We start from the raw sequence: 19,805 nt of genomic DNA, 5'->3' as shown, positions 1-19,805 counted from the left end.
AAGTGCATTTTGGAACATATTTTCAGACTATCGAGATCCATTTAGATTGTCTCCAAGCATCCTGGTGCTTGGACATTAAAACAATGATGAATTTTTAATTAATCATAGTTTTATATTTTTATTTGTCTTTGTACCATGAACCCAAAAATGATACAAGGACATCATCAACAGAAAAGAACTTCAGGATTAGTGTTGATCTTTTTGCCACTGAGCATAATCCAATTTCAATATCATGTGCCAAATTACTCATATGCTCTGCAAGTGTATGCTCTTTCCTGACCAAACTCATTCTAATTTGCATTTGAATCAACAAACTGTTTTCCCAGTTTCTCACAGTTTCACTAGGTCCTGTCTGACATCTAGTTTCTCAAGGTTATTTTGAACTTGCATTTTCTGGTTCTTCTGGAAATAAGTTGTTCATGCAAGCAAGAAAAATACAGAAATATTTTTGGAAATACACCTCATGTCACCATTATTTTTCTAAATTTATACATATGCCTAATAACTTCTTGTCTCTGATTAATTGTGCAAGAGTAAAATAAAACATAATGGAATGCTGTCTCAGTCTCTCCTGCCATATGACCCATTCCCTCCAATGTTAAAGTATTTATTGATCCATTAACTAACCTTTGATTCTGCAAAATTTTCAATAATCCTCCTGCTTGAATATGAAGCTAAAATATTTTGGCAGCATTAGGTTTGTCATTTTCCTTTATGTTTTACATTTTCAGCTTCTGTCATTTTGGTGTTGTTAGTAGGTCATCTAATTTGTCCAAAACTTATGTTTTTATTTGCAATGTGCATCAATATCCTCACTAGAATTTTGATATAGAATTAATTGCAACCAGCCACATTATTTTACATTCAAGGGACCTGGAATTGCTATGAATTGGAGACCGGAATTGTTCAGTCTCTCAGCTCCCCAGTCTCTCCATTTTGAGAACCATTGCTAAGATTTGGTCCAAGATTGCTCAGTCTATTATTGAATTGTAATCTCATCTTTCTGAGCAAGAGTGATTTACATCTATACAAGTTCAGAGTGCCTAATGAGCAAATTACTTTTGACAAATTTATCCTGAAATAATTTTGTTTGTTTTTAATTCTCAATCCACTTTGATTGGATTCATTGTTGACCTTTAGTCTGGAATGATTGAGATCATTGCCTGAACTGATTTCATTTATCATTGTGTCTCAGCCCACACTGATTAGGTTCATGGCTGAGTCAGCCAAGTCTAATTACTGCCAAGTTTAGTCTTTTCCAATTTTTCTTCTCCCTCTGGAAGCAATCAAAATGAGTATCTTAGGTTTACATCCATTTTACTCAAACCTTTAAATCACCTTGTCATTAAAAATGTGCCACTTGGGTCCCCTTTAAAAGATCCTTGTTTCTTCTTAAATCTATTCCCTCTTGTTTTAGATTTCCCCACCCTCAGAAAAAGACTCTAAGTTGCCTTATCTCTTGCCCTCATGATTTTATGAATGTCTAAATGATCCCCACCCCTCCAGCCTCCTCTGTTCCAGGTTGAAACGTCCTAGCTTTACCAGCCTCTTTTAATTCAAGTCTACTAGTCCTGTTTGCATTCTTGTGCATCTCCTCTGGACCTTTTCCATCTTAATTATATCTTTCCTACAGTTGGGTGACCTGAATTGCACACAATATTACAATTCAGTCTCAACAAAGTAGTGTACACTGTGTGTTCAAAGTTCAAATTTATTGTCAGAGTATATGCATGACATCATAGGCACACCTGGCTTAGTAATTTCTATATCGATAACTATAAATTCTACTCATTAGGAACTGTATGCAAATTAATTGTGAAAATGCAGATGTTAGTTTAAGTACAGTAATAAAAAAAAATTTGGTCTTTAAATGAGCCTTTGAATGAATATATTCTTGAACCTGGTGGTATGACTCCTGTGGCACCAGTACCTCCTTCCAGATGGCAGCAGGGAGAACAGAGGATGTCCTGGGTGGTGCTGATCATTGAAAATTGATGCTGCTCTCCAATGACATTGTTCCATCCAGGTATTGTTGATGGTGGGGAGATTGTTGCCTGTGATATATTGGGCTGCGTCCACTATCTTTACCAAGATTTTTTGCTCAGATATATTGGTGATGTAGTGGGTCAGCACACTTTCCACTGCACGTCATGTAGAAGTTTGCCAAATGCAATATCCCTGCTCCTGTACTCAATGATCTGATTGATGAAGGCAAGTTCACCATATGTTCTTCAGCACCCTGTTGACATGTGTTGCCAGTTATATAAAATTATGTACCTGTACCCCAAAATCACACTGTTTTACAATGCTGTCCAAGATATTACCATTCACTGTGCAAGTCCTGCTCTGGTTTAGCTTACCAGTGTTACACTTACACCGCCCGCGTAAAATTTCAACCTGCATTCCTTGGCCCACTTTCCAATTTTATCTTGATCCCATGTAATCTCAGATAACCTTATATGTCCACTATTATCACCAATTTTGGTATCATCTGCTACCATTCTAACAATTCCAATTGCATTGTCATTCAAGTCATTAATATAGACAACAAACAACAGTAGTCCCAGCACTGATTTCTACATTGCAGGCCTCCAATCTGAACAAAAATCCTCTCTACCACCCCATGACTGATGATCAAGCCAATTCTTATTTAAATGGACAGCCAGCTTACCCGGGATTCCATAAAGTCTAACCTTCTGAACCAACCTACCATGAAAGCTTGTCAAAGCCTTGCTTAAGCCATTGTAGACAATATCTACAGACTTGCCCTCACATATATATATATATATATTTTTTTTTTAAATTCTACTTCTGGTGATAGATTAAGATTGTAAATTCTGCAGTTAGGTCACTTCAAGGTCAAAAATACTGAATACAGCAGGCAATACTGATGATTTTCATAAGACGATAATAACTTTTAGTAAAAACACACCAAAATGTAGGAGGAGACAAAGATATATTGCCGACATTTCCGATCTGAGCCTTTGAAGAAGAACAATCACAGCATCTTCAGACTTCCATGTTTCAGTCTAATAACTTGTTGGTTCATCTCAACTCACTCAAAGAGCCTGATGGCTGGTCAGGTAACCAATCGGGTCATGTAAATATTGGCCAACTTAATATGGAGTCAGGTTTACAATGTGAGCAACAAATCAGCAGGTACAAGTGACTTCAAGGCTTTCGGAGACTATTGCCCTTGAACATTTACCACGTTGTTGATTCCAAACGATATCGTCTTTAGATATTTTTACTTATTTTAAAGATTTTCTCTCAAATTACTGTAATGACTGGTATTTTTGGAGTAATAAATGAATGGATCTATAGATATGTAAATAATCCATGCTTTGTGAAGATATAATTGACCATAGGAAATTTAAATATGTTTGGCAAATAAATAATAGCGGCGTGAATGTATTTCATGTAATTGGGGAAGAAGTATACAATTCTCTGCAAAAGGGAGTGTACAACAATGTGCAGCACATTTTCATAATTAATATTATGTAAAAGATTTTAATCTCAATAACATTGCAGTTTATCCCATTATCTTTCTCTCCTGGGGTAATAAAAATGTATAATGCCCTCCATAATGTTTGGGACAAAGATTTTTTTTCCTTTATTTACCCCTGTGGTCCACAGTTTTAAATTTGTAATCAAACAATTTGCATGTGATTAAAGTGCACATTCCAGATTTTATTCAAGGTTATTTGCATACATTTTGGTTTGACCATGTAGAAATTGCAGCACTTTTTAATGCATGGTTCCCTCATTTCAGGACACATAATGTTTGGGACATTTGGCTTCACCCCAATGAAAGTCAAATAAGCCATTGAGGCTGAAAAATAAGAATAAAACGGTAAGATACATTGCCTAATCCTGAAGAGTGTTTCTGTCAAACATATGTTTGGGGATTTTTTTTGTTGTGATCAGCAATGGAGGTCTTCCTTGGAATACCAGTCCCTTTGCAATTATTGAGTTCACTAGAATACACTTTCTTCTTTTTTTTTTAAATTTTTTATTTTTCACACCATAAATCACAATAGCCATGATGTACACTTTTTTTTTTTCACTTTCTTCTTAATGATGTACCAAACAATTGATTTTGGTCATCCTATTTCTCTTACTGATTTATTCTTGTTTTTTAGCCTCATAATGGCTTCTTTGACTTTCTTTGGCACAACTCTGGTCCTCATGTTGAAAAATGGCAACTGCGGACTTAAAAGGTGATTAAAAGCTCAGAAGCAAGCCTGGCTCTCATACCTGCAATTAAACATACCTGAATACTCACAGACACCTGTGAAACCAAATGTCTCAAACAATATGACACCCTGAAATGAGGGGACGCTGTATTAAAAAATGCGGTAATTTCTACATGGTCAAGTCATAATGTATGCAAATAACCTTAAATAAACTGTGGAATGTGCACTTCAATGACATATGAATTCTTTGATTACAAATTTAAAACTGTGGACCACAGGGGCAAATAAAGGAAAAAAAGTCTTTGTCCCAAACATTATGAAGGGCTCTGTAATTGCAATTAATCTATCATCATAAACATCTAATGACCAGTTTTATGCACAAATGCTGATGAATTAACATGAATAAAATTACAGGGCTATTGTAATAAAAGCAGTGACAACCTGACTCATCTCCTCAACCCACAATAAAAATTGAGAGTCTCATCAAAATACAATGAGGTAATTTTTAACATATTTTTGCTTTCCATCACTTTTTGCTGAGGAGGTGTTCACATAAAAAGTACTGTTCCAAGAGGCCAACTTGCAACCTGCAAAATTGGTGGCATAGTGAAGAATGCTATTTAAGATTACAGGAGGATCTTAATAAATGGGGAAAATGGGAACGGTAGAAGGAATTTGACTTGGACAAGTGCCGGGTATTGATCTTGGTAGGTTAAACTGCGCTGTACTTGCATTGTGAGATGTTTGACCTTGGGCATGGAGTAGAACAAAGAAACTAAGGGGTACTGGAGAAGAAAGTTGTGATGCAACTGTGTAGGATATTGATGCGATGGCATTTCGAGTATTGTATGCAGTTTTGGTCACCCAGTTGTAGGGAAGATATCTTTAAAATGAAATTAGTGTAAAAGGATACATGAAAATGTGGATAGGACTTAGGAGTTTGAATTATAACGAGAGGTTGGATAGGCTAGGACTTTTCTTCCTGGATTGTAGAGACTAAGGGGGGCTCTACAAAGTTATGAGGGACATTAATAAGATGGTTCCCAACCTTTTTTATGCCCCGCTCCCCTAAAAAAATTTAATATGTTCTTGCACCCCTTAAAGTAATAATTTATTTAAGAATAAAGGTGAAGGTGACCAAAACAAATTTGTATAATCAATTTTTAATATATAAACAAAAATTAAGCATATGGAAAAGAAAAAATATTACAACAAATTAAACATTGCATAAACCCTACCAAAAAATTAAATTTTCATCCATGTATGAAATTTCTTTAAAAAAAAATTTAAAAACTAATGTTCAAATGTTCATAAGCCAATTTAAATTTAATGACTTTTGTTTCTGTTCATTGCTTGAGTTTTTCAAAACGTGGCACTTTGTTGTTGATAGCAGTCTGCGTGTCTGCCTGTGCACCCAAGCAATTTCTAGATTTTGTCTTGATTGACAAAAGGGCACTAAATCCAGACTCGTGTAAGTATGTCGTCGGGAAGGGGATGAGTTGTGCTTTTTCACAAAGTTTTGGAAATGTGTCCATTGCCGAACACCAATATTGTTCCAAAGTTTTGCTTTCAAACTGCATTTCAAGAACACAATTTGTGTGCAGTTCAATAAGGTCTTCCTTCAGCTCTTCATCATCTGACATATTATCCAAATTGGAGGAGTATGGATTTATAATCCATTCTTCAGAAGTTTCCAGTTCTCCTTCTCCAAAATATCCATCAAATGACTTTGATAGTATTTCCAAATGATCCACAATTTCTTCACACTCTCTTGGAATTAGGGACTCATCCTCATCAACCATTTCTTCGAGTGAAGGAAAATTTGAAAGATTCCCTCTTTTAACTCATCGACACCAACGATGTAACTTTTCTTTGAAAGCAATTAACTTTTTGCAGCATTTCAATATGTTTATGTTTTTCCCTTGAATAGATACACTCAGGTCATTCATACGAGTGAAAATATTACTCAAATAGGCTAGCATTTTGTTGAATTCTTGTGATTCCATTTCTCCGGGCAGATCATAGTCACGTTCCTTCAGAAAAGCTTTGACTTCTCGCAGTTCGAAGAAGCGCATTAAAGCTCTCCCACGTGACAGCCAGTGGACTTCCATGTGGAAAACCAAAACTGAATGCTTACTTCCAAAATCTTCACAAAGCGACTTGAAGAGGCGGTGGTTCAGAGCACGACCCCTAATCCAGTTGATGGTCTTCACAGAAGTATCAAGGACCTCTTTCAACTTTGAAGGCAATGTTTTTGATGCCAAAGCATGTCGATGAAGAAAACAGTGGGTACCTTGCAAGTGTGGAATCTCTTGTTTCATCAGTGCAAAAAATCCTGATTTATTTCCTAGCATAGCAGGGGCACCGACGGTACACACAGAACCAATAATTTGGATATTAAGTCATATTTCGCAAAGAAGTCCTTCACACACTGGAAGACGTCTTTTCATTTTGTGGTTGTTTTCAGATCTTCACAGAACAGGAAATCTTCCATTATGACACCATCATGGACGTACCTCACTAATGCGCTTGAGTTGTCTGCAATTTGCAACATCAGTTGTTTCGTCCAACTGGAGCGAGATTTTCAAGGGACTAGCCCTGATATCTGCGTTAACTTGGTCCAAAACGTCCAAATTCAAATCACCAGTTCAGCTCTGAATAACATTATTTGATAACAATTTTCTGCAATTGTATGGGGCTTCTTGGATTTGGCTACTTTATACGCCACGTGGTATGAAGCCATCAGCAGTGGTTTGTTAGAAGATGTAAAACCTAATTTTGGAAGGGAGGCTCAAAAATCAATGATTCATCATCATGGCCTGCAACATCTGCTCCACCATGCCGGTTGTTGAAGTGTTCCTGCAGCTTAGATGGCTTCAAATTTGCGTTAGAAAAGACAGCGTCACAAAGCATGCACTGGGGTTTTTGTAGATCCTCAGTTGTTCCAGTGCAAGTGAAACCAAACTGCATATAATTATCATTCCATTTCCTTTTCTTTGACATAATGAAGGGTTAACTAATAATTTACATAACACAAATAAATAATAAGAAATAAAAATCAAATGTAATTTGCTACAAAACAAGTTTGGCCCCCATTTTAAATGTCCTGATTTTTAAAAAAAAGTTATAGGGCCATGCCATTTAAAAGGAAACAGCACATCGAAATGCGCTAAAATTCATAGAGGAATCTCATTCTATTGAATAGAGAAAAAAGAGGACATCCCCATCTTAAATTGATATTTTTATCTTGAATATATAGGACAGTACCCTTAATATAAACAAAAAAACTGAAATGTTATCTCGCACCCCCGGATGGGAAACCCTGCTCTAGATGAATTACTGTATTTTTAAACTATTTCAATGGCAGTATCAATTCATCACTTTTGTGCAGTCCATCAGTAGTACTGTGGGTACAGTTATTTCTAAACAAAACTGGCAGTTCCTTGTGGAACAGCTGACATGTCCATGAGGGTGGAATTTCTGAAGATTAGGATTTGCTGACACCTATCCAGCGGCAGAGAACTAGCTTATTCTCATTTCCCTACATTTGTTTGTGTGGAAACTGATCCACACCATCCAGCACATGCTCTGTTCTTGCTGCTGCCATCAGGAAAGAGGTATCGGTGCCACAAGACTCGCACCAGCAGGTTCAAGAACAACTGCTACTCCTCCTCAATGACAAACTCAATCAGAAGGCTTTTTCACATCACAGAAGATTCTCGGGAAATTTTCCCACACCACCTGCAATGTGAAAAGGCAAATGGCCGAACAGGGGAAGCATCATGTAGGTGATTAAAATTAAAAGATACCTGCCTCCTGAAACAGTGGGCTGCTTTGGCCCATCGTGACAGCAGCACAATGCTGGATGAATGGTCGTCCTTGTTAACCATAATCCCTCACTTTTAATTAGTTCAAAGCATATATTATGTTCAGATGATTTATTCCTTTAACATGTTGGATTAAATGTTTTCAACATTTCTTTAATATCATAGAATCCTAGAAACTAGGCGCTAGGAGTAAGCTGTTCAACCATTTGAGCCTGCAACACCATTCAATAGATCATGGCTGATCATGTAACTTCAATACCCTATTTATGTTTTCTCCCAGTATCCCTGATCCATTTAAAGGCTATATCCAGTTATCTGTGTGTGTATATGTATATGTTTATGTCTGTGGTAGGGAGTTCTATAAGTTCAAAACTCTCTGAGGGAAGAAATTTCTCCTCATCTCAGTCCTAAATGACTTACTCCTTCTCCTTCCACTGTGGCTTTTTCCTCTGGACATTGAGAACATTCTTTCTGCATCTATCCTGTTTGGTCCTGCCAGAATTGTATATGTCTCAATAAAATCCCCCCCCCCCCTTCTTTAAATTACAATGAGCAAAACGTTAGTTTGTCCAATCGTTCTTCATACATCAGTCCTGCCATCCCAGGAATCAATGGAGCACCTACTTTGCAGTCCCTTAATGGCAAGAATGTCCTTCCACAGATTAGAAGACCAAAACTGTGTACAATTCTCAAGGTATGGATTTACCAAGGCTCTGTACAAATGCAGGTAAACCTCCCTGCTTCTATTATAAACCTAATTAAATTATTTAATATTTAATGTCAGAGAAAATAAAATAATTAGTTTATGATAGTTTTAAGTGTCTAAGTTGGAATGTGTGACTTGTCCTCATGATCAGAATTGTTTTTTCTGCATCCCTATGAGTACATGCTTTTCTGAGCCTGCCGCATGATGTATTTGTGTGTGGAAAGCAGTGCATTGCACAGGCCTTGTTGAAGAAGTTGGAGCAATTGAGGAAGTTACCTCTCCAAGATCTGCAAAAGACAACAGAGCTGGCATTTGAGAGGCAAGTGCAGAGGACTCACCATTTCAGAAAGTCTAAGCCAATAATCTAATTTTGAACAAAAACCTCATCTATTAATTATTAATAAATTACAACCCTGTGCTCTATCTAGGAACTTTCAGAATCACTTTACACTCATTGGCCATGAGACGATGTGTGAGTTGCTAAGTAACAGAATGTTCATCCAGTGACATGGATGTCATAACTTTGTTGAAAATATGGATCTGAGTACATTGCTGGAGTTTGTGACATGAGCTGTCACTGCTTTTGCTTGATCAGTACTGATGGATGTCATTTTAATGTAACCTTTGCATCAGGAAATTAATCCTATTTCAAATTATTTAGATTAAAATGATCTCTCAATATCACATTTTATTATGCTCTTAAAATGTATTATTCATTCCTCCTAAATGATTAATCAGGGTTCACAATTTAAAGTGTTTAATCTGTGATTTTCATAATCATATGGTATTTAAATGTATTTGAAGTATTCAAAGGTATTTTGCAAAGTGTGTAATCAGATAAAGATCAAGGTTCACAATCTAAAATTGAGATTGCAAATGTGTGAGAGCATTTATATTCTGCAGCCGAAATAAAATGTTTTAGAAATTATAGATGGACAAGTTTAAACCTGAACTGAGTACTTATTTTGTCAGAAAATGAATGTTGATTTTAACATTTAGTTAATCTCTCAGTTAATAATGTGGAATTTGCTGGCATTCATTGTAGTAATATTTAATGCATCAAGTATTAGTTTTCAGAAAGATTAATAGCCACAGGATAGAAAGAAAATGTAAGAATAAACAACTTGCCCTCGCACTTACAGAAGACATGGCTCTCTTCGAAAGGCTCTGAACATAATGCATATAGTTTTGTTAAATAATCATGTTAATTGTTAACTTTGATTGAGCTACTTAATTATTTGTCAATGGGAAGGGTAAAATGTAACCAAGACAAGACGTAGTATTTGATTGTTGTGTGGCATTCAGCGGTTGTGGACTCTAATCTTCAAAAAAAATCTGCTGAAGGACTTCTGGGGTCATTAGATTAAAATAGACATGAATAGACTTGACCTTCAGAATGAATCCCATTTGTCAAGGGATGTTTGAGGCTTCATTTCTTTTTACACATTCAAAAGGCTCTAATATCTGAACTGAACTCCTTTACAAAGTGTGCACATAAAGGTGTAATCAGGACATTAGCTGAGATGAATTTTCATGTTAACAAACATGGTTGAAATCAAAATATTGCCTGAAACAACTTACAAATCAATCCAGGGTTGGTATTTTATCTTCCAGGCATGGACACTAGTGCAACTCCACTACACCCCTTTGTTAACTTCCAGCAAAAGCAATGGATTTACAGTTTTTCAAGTAGTAACTGTTACTCAGTAGCCATTTTGGAAAATGTTTTCGGCAAATACTTTGATTCAAGATTCAATTTATTGTTGTAGTAATAAGTGTCATATTACGTGAAATTCCTTTTTGCCTGCTGCAAGGCAGACAGAATTGCCACCAGCATGAATTGCCGAAGTGCCTCTTACAGTACTTAGAGTCAAACTAGCAGTCAGACTCAGAGAAAAGCAAAAGAGAGTCCCCCCCAGAGTCATCGAGTGTTCGTACATTCATGTCCAATGCTTCCGCAGCCCCGACAGCCAGACAGTCTAGTTCAAACCATTGGCAACCCAAGCTCCAGATTTGAACCTCTGACATGGTCAGGAACCCTTCAGCGCCCTCGGCTCCTCCTCTCATCCCCGGTCTGATACCTGCTACCCCTCCAACCAGCTCGAATCAGTCTCCTGCAGTCCGCAGCCTGGAGTGAGCCTCCCAACACCAGTCTCCAGCAGCCAACAGCTTCCATGGGTTCCTCACCTCAAGTGGCCAGCAGCCCACTGCATGCGCTGGTCCTCTGCTGCAGAGCCCCCTCACTGGACCACTGCTGTGGTCACTGGTCACTGTCCATGCAGATAGTCTCTGCTGCTTCTCCTTCTCAGAAGGGGGTGGTGATCTTCCTGTCCTCTGGTGCCCTGCTCCAGTCCTCCGCTTCCCTCATGGCTGCTGTTGATTAATAGACGCTGCCATCGTGGGCGCAGACCTGCCATTGTGGGATTTCAAATAAAAATCCCCATCAATGGGCCACTGGAAAGGCTATTCAGAGTTGATGGCAATCAAATGGGCCCTGTGGGAGCACTGCATCTCTGCTCCCTCACACCAGCGGCAGTGCAGCCGCGACAGCAGCTCTGGCAGCATCGCCATCTTCCTTTGCTGGTCATCTAAAATTGCTCAGTTGGCGATGAGCGGCACGGTTGGCCATTACAGCACTAGCAATTGAGTCCAGACCTGGGTTAGAATCCTACACTGTCCGTAAGGAGTTAATATGTTCTCCGCATGTAAGTGTGGGTTTTCTTCGGGGACTCTGATTTTCTCCCACCCTTCGAAAACGTACTGGGGTGTAGATTAATGGGCAGCATAGACTCATAGGGGCTGAATTGGCCTGTACAATGATGTATATATATACTTTTTAAATTAATATGAGCTCCATTTTGTATTTTAGAATAAAAATAATGGATGATGCTGTTGTACAATACTTGTTCATATATTGATTTTGATATAGTTGAATAAAAAAACCATAGTATATATATATTTCTATTTTAATCCTTTTTTATATATAAGCAAAGCCTGTTGCTCCTTCTCGAGATCCCATTTTTGCAATTTGGATCAATTGGCGTTGCTCCTTCTACCTGCATACAGACAATGTAAAAGGAGATGCTCCAGAGATCAGGATACCCAGAACGTGGCTGAAGAGCGGTAACTTGACGAAACAACTACCATCCACAGTGATGAAGTTCTTTGAGAGGCTGATGTTGAAGCATATCAGCTCTGAGCGATGACGTGAATCTGTACCAATTTGCCTATCGCAGCAGCAGATCTATGGCAGATGCCATCTCACTAGCTCTGCACAAAACTCTGGACACCTGGAAAGCAAAGACACATATATCAGGATGCTCTTTATTGACTACAATTCAGAATTCATCACCATCATCTCCTTAAACCTAATCAGCAGACTCCAAGACCCCAATGTGCAATTTGATCCTGGATTTCCTCCCCTCCAGATCCCAAACAGTACGGATTGGCAAGAACACCTCCTCCACAATCTCCATCAGAATTGGAGCACCATATAGCTGTGGACTTAGCCCCCTCCTCTACTTGCTTTATAAATTTGTGCCTCAGTGTGACAACAATGCCATGCACAATTTGCTGATGGTCCTGCTGTAGTGGGCTGTGTAAATAAGGGCAATGAGTTGGCATGCAGGAGGATGATTGAAAACTTAGCGGAATGGTGTCTGAGCAACAACCTTTCACTCAATGTCACCAAGACCAAAGAAGTGATTGTAGACTTTAGAAAAGGAAAAAAAAAGAGGTGTATGATTCAGTGATCATTGGGGAAATCAGAGGTTGAGCAAATTTAAATTCCATGGAGTCACTATCTTGGAGGACCTTTCCTGGACCCTTCATAATAATGCCATCATTAAGAAAGCACATCATTGCCTCTACTTCCTCAGAAGTTTTCAGAGGTTTGATACATCATCGGAGCCTTGACAAACATCTACAGATATGTAATGGAAAGCATGGTGATCACAACCTGGTTTGGGGATACCAATATCTCTGAATGAAAAGCCCTGCAAAAGGCAGTGGACGAAGCCCAGTACATCATAGGTAAAATGCTCCCCACCATCAACAAAATCAACATGGAACCTTGCTGTTAGAAAGCAGCAACAATATTCAAACATCCTAACAGGAAAGATGTACAGGTACCACAGGTACCTCCAGGTTCAGGAATAGTTGCCACCCCTCAACCAAGACTTCTAAACAACAGTCAGAGACTTATGGAACTGTGATGTATTTGAAAATGCCACTGACCCTTTGCCATCGTGTATTGGTTTGGAAGATTAAACATTTATGTTGTTAATTATGTCTGAAGTTGAAGCTAAATAGTAAAATTATATATTGAGTATTGTACATTTGGAGAAGAATCTTATTGAGATAATTTTTTTTTGAAACTGGTTGCTGAGCATCAAACTTGAATTTGAGAGTGAATCTACCTTAGAATTTGTATCGAGAATCATAGAATATTTATTGCATAGGAGACTATTCAGCATGTCAAATATGCAATATATACTTTTTGAACACAATAGTGCTGCTCTTTGCTACAGTTTAATTTTCCATTCATTATTTTGCATAGACTTTTTGTTAGTATTTATGTAATTTTTATAGTTCCTTCTATACGCATGATTTTAAAAAATACTTATAGCTAGATATGCAATTTTGATTAAATGGAAAGATAACACTCTACCTACCCATACACACACAATGGTTAAATGATATGTCTTGTTTAATTTTAGAAAAAAATAGATATGTCATTAAAGATTCAAATACTAATTTCCTAATGATATGGGGCCCTTTTATGGACCATTACCACAGTTTGATGCTGTGCTGTCTATTTCCAAGTTGTCGTCACTTGACACCTACATGTTCGTTTTTTTCCCAACCTGTATAGTGGTCGGAGTTTTGAATTAATGTTTTTTTCTTTTTCTTGTCATTTGTATTTTTATAAATAATTGTATTGTTTAATTTTTGTATTATTATAAATTTCAATGAAAGTATCTTAAAAAGAAAAGAAAAAATACTTGTGACTTTTCATCTTTAACATTTTAATGACTGGAAAGAGATCTTTTATCTTTTTTCTTGCATCCTTTCAAACTTTAAACAATTCTGCCTTATTCTTATCCTGCATTGAAGTAATCAAAAGATAGAAATTTCAAAACTTCCTTATTTTGTGTAATGATCTAGTGAACATGTTGTACCCCATCTTGAACTTGTCAAGAAATTTGGACCATTTAGCCTTAAGTTTTAGCAACAGTGCGCAATTGGATTGTCCTGTCTTTGTATTACCATATAACCATATAACCGTTTACAGCGTGGGAACAGGCCATGTCGGCCCTTCGAGTCCGTACCGGTGCACTTGAACAACTCTATTAGCTCGACCCTCCCCCCTCTCCGCCCATAACCCTCCAACCCCCTCACCTCCATGTACACATCCAACCTTCCTTTAAGTGACAGAAGGGACACTGCTGCAACTATCTCTTTTGGAAGATTGTTCCATTCTGCCACCACTCGCTGAGTGAAAAAGCATCCTCTAATATTTCTCCTAAAGTTTTGCCCCTTATCTTTAACTCATGCCCTCTTGTTCCAACTTTCCCTGCCCTCGGGAAAGAGGCTGTTTATGTCTAGTCTATCTATTCCTTTCATAATTTTAAATACATCTATCAAGACCCCTCTCCGCCGTCTATGTTCCAATGAATAAAGTCCCAATTTCCTTAATCTCTCCCTGTAATCCATATGTTGTAAGCCAGGCAACATCCTTGTAAATCTTCTCTGCACCCTCTCCACCTTATCTATATCCTTTCTATAATTTGGAGACCAGAACTAAGCACAGTACTCCAAACTTGGCCTCACCAATGCCTTAAACAGTTGCACCATCACCTCCCAGCTCCTATACTCTATACTATGATTTATGAAGGCAGCATACCATATGCCTTCTTAATCACCCTGTTTACATGGGAATCCACCTTCAATGAACTCTGTACCATAACCCCCCAATCCCTCTGTTCCTCTGCGTGCCTCAATGATGCTCTCCCCCTAACTGCATATGTCCTATTCTGGTTATTTTTACCGTAAAGCAGCACTTCGCACTTGTCTACGTTGAATTCCATGTGCCATCTTTTGCCCACTCTTCCAAACAAACCAAATCCTTCTGTAATCCAAGAAAACCTTCCTCACTGTCCACCACTCCCCCTATTTTCGTATCATCCGCATATTTGCTTACCCAGTTAACCTCACCCTCCTCTAAATCATTAATATAAATGATAAACAACAAGGGATCCAGCACCGATCCCTGAGGCACCCCGCTTGTCACAGGCTTCCAACCTGACAAGCATTTGTCCACCATGACTCTCTGCTGTCTGTCTTCCAGCCATCTCTGAACCCATGTCACAATCTCTCTACTAATTCCTAGTGTCTGAACCTTCCTTATTAATTTTCCATACGGAACCTTATCAAAAGCCTTACTAAAATCCAAGTCCATCAACCGCTCTACCTTCATCCTCTTCATTATTGATTTGGCACTTTCCCAATTACATACTCTTTCCACAACCACCCCCCCCTCCCTTTTTCCAACCAAAGAAAAACTGCTAAATTGATTAAAAGCAAGTGTAAGACATTGCTTTTACACCCAGAGCAAAGTGCTAAAATGAAATCTGCATGGTTCCTGACAGCATCAAAATAAATTTGGAGCAATCAGAAAATATCATCACCCTTTAAAGGCACAGTTTTCTGTGGCAGCCAGACACTCACTATAAATGTATTAAATGAGTAAAGGCAGCAGGAAAATGGGAGAGAGATTCCAGATTCACTGAGAAGGCAATGGAGCCAAATGAATAAAACAAATATTGTGAGGAGGCCCATTATGCAGGGGTTCAGGGCACCCATCAAAGCTATGATTAGAACGTGGCAGGAGGTGACCACAGCAGTTGAGAATGTAAATCAGCAGGCAACATAGCAAGAAATTTCATGACGACAAAAGATCTGTCAAGATGAGGGGCACACCACTAAAAATGCTTTTCCGTCACTCAGACATCTGAATGTTAACACGCACTCACATTTGTACTCAACCTTTAAATCACACAACTTGTTAGCCAGTGCACAACCCTATTCTCTTTTAAACCCATCCTCACCATGAGCTTCTAAACACACCATACACACCATCGTCATGCTCCTGACAGTGGGAAATTAGGTCAAAAGAATGAGGAGTAGAACAGGAGAGAGGCCTCTCAAGTTCAGTACCTCACCAGCTTCATCCTCACAGGTAGAGAGACCACAATGTTGTATGAAATCTACCAGGTATGCTCCACAATAGTATCTCATTGTGATAATCGATTCAGTGATCAATAATGGGCACCTTTAATATCAAAGTTATTACTGTTTACCATTGAGATTTTGCGGATCCTGCTTCTAAGCGTATCCACCTTCTGTTTTGTCTTCACCAGACAACATGATAAGGAGCAAGAGGGAAGAGATGGCAATAATAATGATAAATATGTGTCAATGCCACCTTACAGACTGTTAGGTGTGTTCCATGGAAAGATGCATCAGGAATGAGTGGATTGCAGTCTGGCAGGAGGTGTAGGGGTTTATCAAGGGTGGAGAACATTTTTGTCCATGCATACAACCCAAGAGTACTAATAAGAGCTAAAAATGCAAGTCTGATGCAAATAGTCAAGACACCTTGTGCATTGTCAACTTTCTGAGAGAGCATGGAAACTCACTTCTCCATGCTCTTCAAGGTATGTCTGCCCGAAGAATTTGTGTCCATGCTTTGAGGTTGTGCAAAGCCAGGAAGGCATAAACTCCACTTCAACAGTGTGGAACATTTCTTTCCATGGGCTTGATGGCAGTTCCCTCACACAACACCAGAGGAGACACTGAATCTATTTTTATTTCAATATAGCCTTGCTCTAATCTCATGCAGCAGCTTGAAGATATTTATCATATAAATTTGCCACTAGAGAGCAGATTCATGTTCTCAGTGTGCAACAAGGTCTATTTTGCAAACAAACTGCCAATCACTGGGTCATAGTTGCAAGAGTTCAGTACAATTCTCCAGGAACAAAGGCTACAGGTGAGCAGCTATTATTCTCCACGTAGAGATACTACACAAAAGTAGATTACTCCCCTGCATGATCAAAAAAATGACTTGTGTGAATAGATTGGTTTCCTTTCCTAGTTGAGAAATAGAAATTTATCTCCTGCAGGGATCCATACATGAACCTCCAAGAATCACATCTCTTTGTCCTGAATGAAAACCTTATCCAATTGTACTCAAAGCTGACTCCAAGGAGTTGAATGAAGACTGTATCTGCCAGCTACCTTTGAATCAATGGTTTGAATACCAGAAAATTATTGCATTATTGCCTACCCAGTCCCCTGAGATTGGCTAATGTGTAGGTTCAGGAGATTGATGTTCCTCTTTTTAAGGTCACCGATTCACCTCCCACCAAGGCTGCTAAGCAGCTTGCTCAGTAATGCTCCACAGTAAGCCGTTCCATGCTGTGTCTCCAATTAGAGCCATCAGTTTGAAGGCGATCCATTTCAGGTAGGAGTTTCTCATGGCTCACCAGCAACATCTGTGCCAACTCGAAAGGAAAGGAAACGGCCTCTAAGCAACAAGAAACGCCACTGTAAATCAACACAAGGACATCAAAACCCAAATAGAAAAAAGTAATGACTGTTTATTTGATTTTTTTTCCCTTTGTTTAAAGAGATTAGCGAGCACTAACAATGTTCATTTATGTTGACTTTTGGAACATTAGCTATCAGTCTGTAAACAAAAGGATAGTAATGTCACTATGCTATGCAGTGCATCACCAAGTTACTCGTGCCATGCAGTTTGTATCAACAGACTTCAGGAGAACCTGATTTGTGTTAGATAGTGAGAAATGTTTATTTAAAAATGATAGCCCCACTGCAGCATAGTATGTCATTATAATGTCCAAACTGCCACTTTATTCTGCCAGTGTGGTTACTGCCCATCTCAGGAAATTTTCTCTTATCATTTGGCCTGCTTTCTCAAATCTAAAAATAGAAACTCATGTAACAAGGCCTCAGGAGACTCGTGATGAAATCCTATGAAATAGGAAAAGGATGATGCCATGAAATGAAACATCTGTTTCATTATTGCAGGGTGAGACAGTATTATTTCACATTGTGAACAAATCAACTCCATGTAATGTTGCATTCAAAATAGATTCTATTCCATCAGCATCCAGCTTAGCAAGAAATCATATAATCCATGGCTGGTATCAAGGGACTAGTCATAATGGACTTCAAGATGCAAAGTCAGCTGCATTAGGACTATATTATTCAATGCCTGACAAAAGACACCCTCTCATAAAGATCCTAAAAAATGTAAAAATAGAATAATCCAAGTTAAGTCTATTACAAACAAAAAGAATCATATTACATAAAAATCAACATGCATAACAAATAAACGTGTTTGTACTTATCAAGGGGTTGCATCATGACTGATGGATGTGCACCAACATTCAATACCAGAGTCAGCTCTGACAGCAGCCTGACACAGATATTCTACCACTCATGAACGTCGAGGCAAAATGCACAGGCTGCTTGTTACTAAACTCATAAGGTGTGATGTCTCAACATTGGGATAGTCAAGGTTGTAAATTAACCGTTCGAGGTCGTTTAGAGAATAATGAGGGGGTGAAGTATTATTTGGGTGAAGTGAGAGGAAAGTATCCTTGTGAGAAGATTGTTGGGGAACGTTTAGTTGTTGATATGAATGGGTAGAGTGCTATTCACGTGAGGAATATTGAATGAGAGTGGAGCTGCAGTTGAGAAAGTTGGTTGGAGGGTGGAACTTTGGTGAGTAGATATTGTGTTGATTATGAAGACAGTATGTGGTTGAATGGGTACTGGGTAAATATTAGTTGTGAATGGCAAAGAGGTTGGTTTTGGAGTTTACTACGATTATATGGTAGGGGATACAATCAGTTGTGCTTGAGGATATCAGTGGTGAGGAGAGGAGTGGTGGTGGTAAAAATTAGTCCATAAGGAAGGCGTCTTCCTGGATGAAGACTTGTGCATTAGATTCACCAACAGGCTCCCTTGTAAGTTGAGCCCATCAAAATATGAAAAATCAGGCCCCCCCATCCAAGTTTTAAGGTCTTCTTTAATGTATCTGGTTCATATTTTCTTGGTCATATTATATTCAGTAGTTAATGTCAAAATAAATACCGGTATATCAAACTGTATTACATGACTACATATGCTATGCAAATAGATGTGATAGACAAAGAATGTGCATCTAATTTCAGAAAGTGTATTATCAATGGAAAAATCAAAAACTACAGTTACTGAAAATATAAAATAAACCAAAACATTAATGGAAATATTCAGCAAATCAAACTGCATCCGTGAGAAAAGAAACAGTTAACATTTCAGGTTAAAGGCACGTCATCAGACCATTTTTCAACCTCTTCCTTAGCTGGCATGAAAACAAGGGGACTGTCAACTTCCACGACACCATGACACCATTCAGAGGTTGGGTGACTGTTTCTCATGCTGCGATGGATGCTGTGGCATCAGCCATCAGGCAAGGATCGACAAGAACATTTAATTAATGTTATTTACAACCTTATTACTCAGAGGCTCTGGGTTTTCTATCCTGCAAACATGCATCACCAAATATCTCAAACATCTCCCATTTACCGATATTTAAACCTTTAAAAATTACCCCAGCTCCCTCCTCTCCTTCTGCAAAAGTAAACAGAACTCAATCTTCTGGTTTTTAAAAAAAATGCTACTTTGCATCTTATCAATATTCTTTTCTAACTTGCTTTGATTTTCTAGATAATTAACTTTGGCTCTTTTGGTATCTGTAGATTTTGATGCTTTTTACAGGCATATATGTAAATGACTATTAGAAAATGCATTGATGAGGTGATAAGTAACAATAGCTGACACATTTTCCTCTAACTTGGTGATTGGTTATTTTTCTTAATCAGTGAGTTGGTTGTGCTTTCACAATAATACTAACTTCATGGTTATTTTAACTGGCAGCAGTGTTTTGTTGATGTGAATTTGAACTTACCATATTACATATGAATTACCATCACACTACCATAC

At 38.2% G+C, this 19,805-nt stretch overlaps 1 pseudogene; it reads right to left on the bottom strand.

The window, feature by feature from the left end:
- Positions 1–6,040: 6,040 nt before the first annotated feature.
- On the bottom strand, positions 6,041–14,825 carry LOC138748014 (protein FAM200C-like; annotated as a pseudogene).
- Between the last annotated feature and the right edge of the window lie 4,980 nt (positions 14,826–19,805).

Source organism: Narcine bancroftii, chromosome 13 (genome assembly GCF_036971445.1).
Source record: "Narcine bancroftii isolate sNarBan1 chromosome 13, sNarBan1.hap1, whole genome shotgun sequence".
Classification (NCBI taxonomy): Eukaryota; Metazoa; Chordata; class Chondrichthyes; order Torpediniformes; family Narcinidae; genus Narcine; species Narcine bancroftii.
This window is presented reverse-complemented; position numbering and strand designations above follow the sequence as displayed.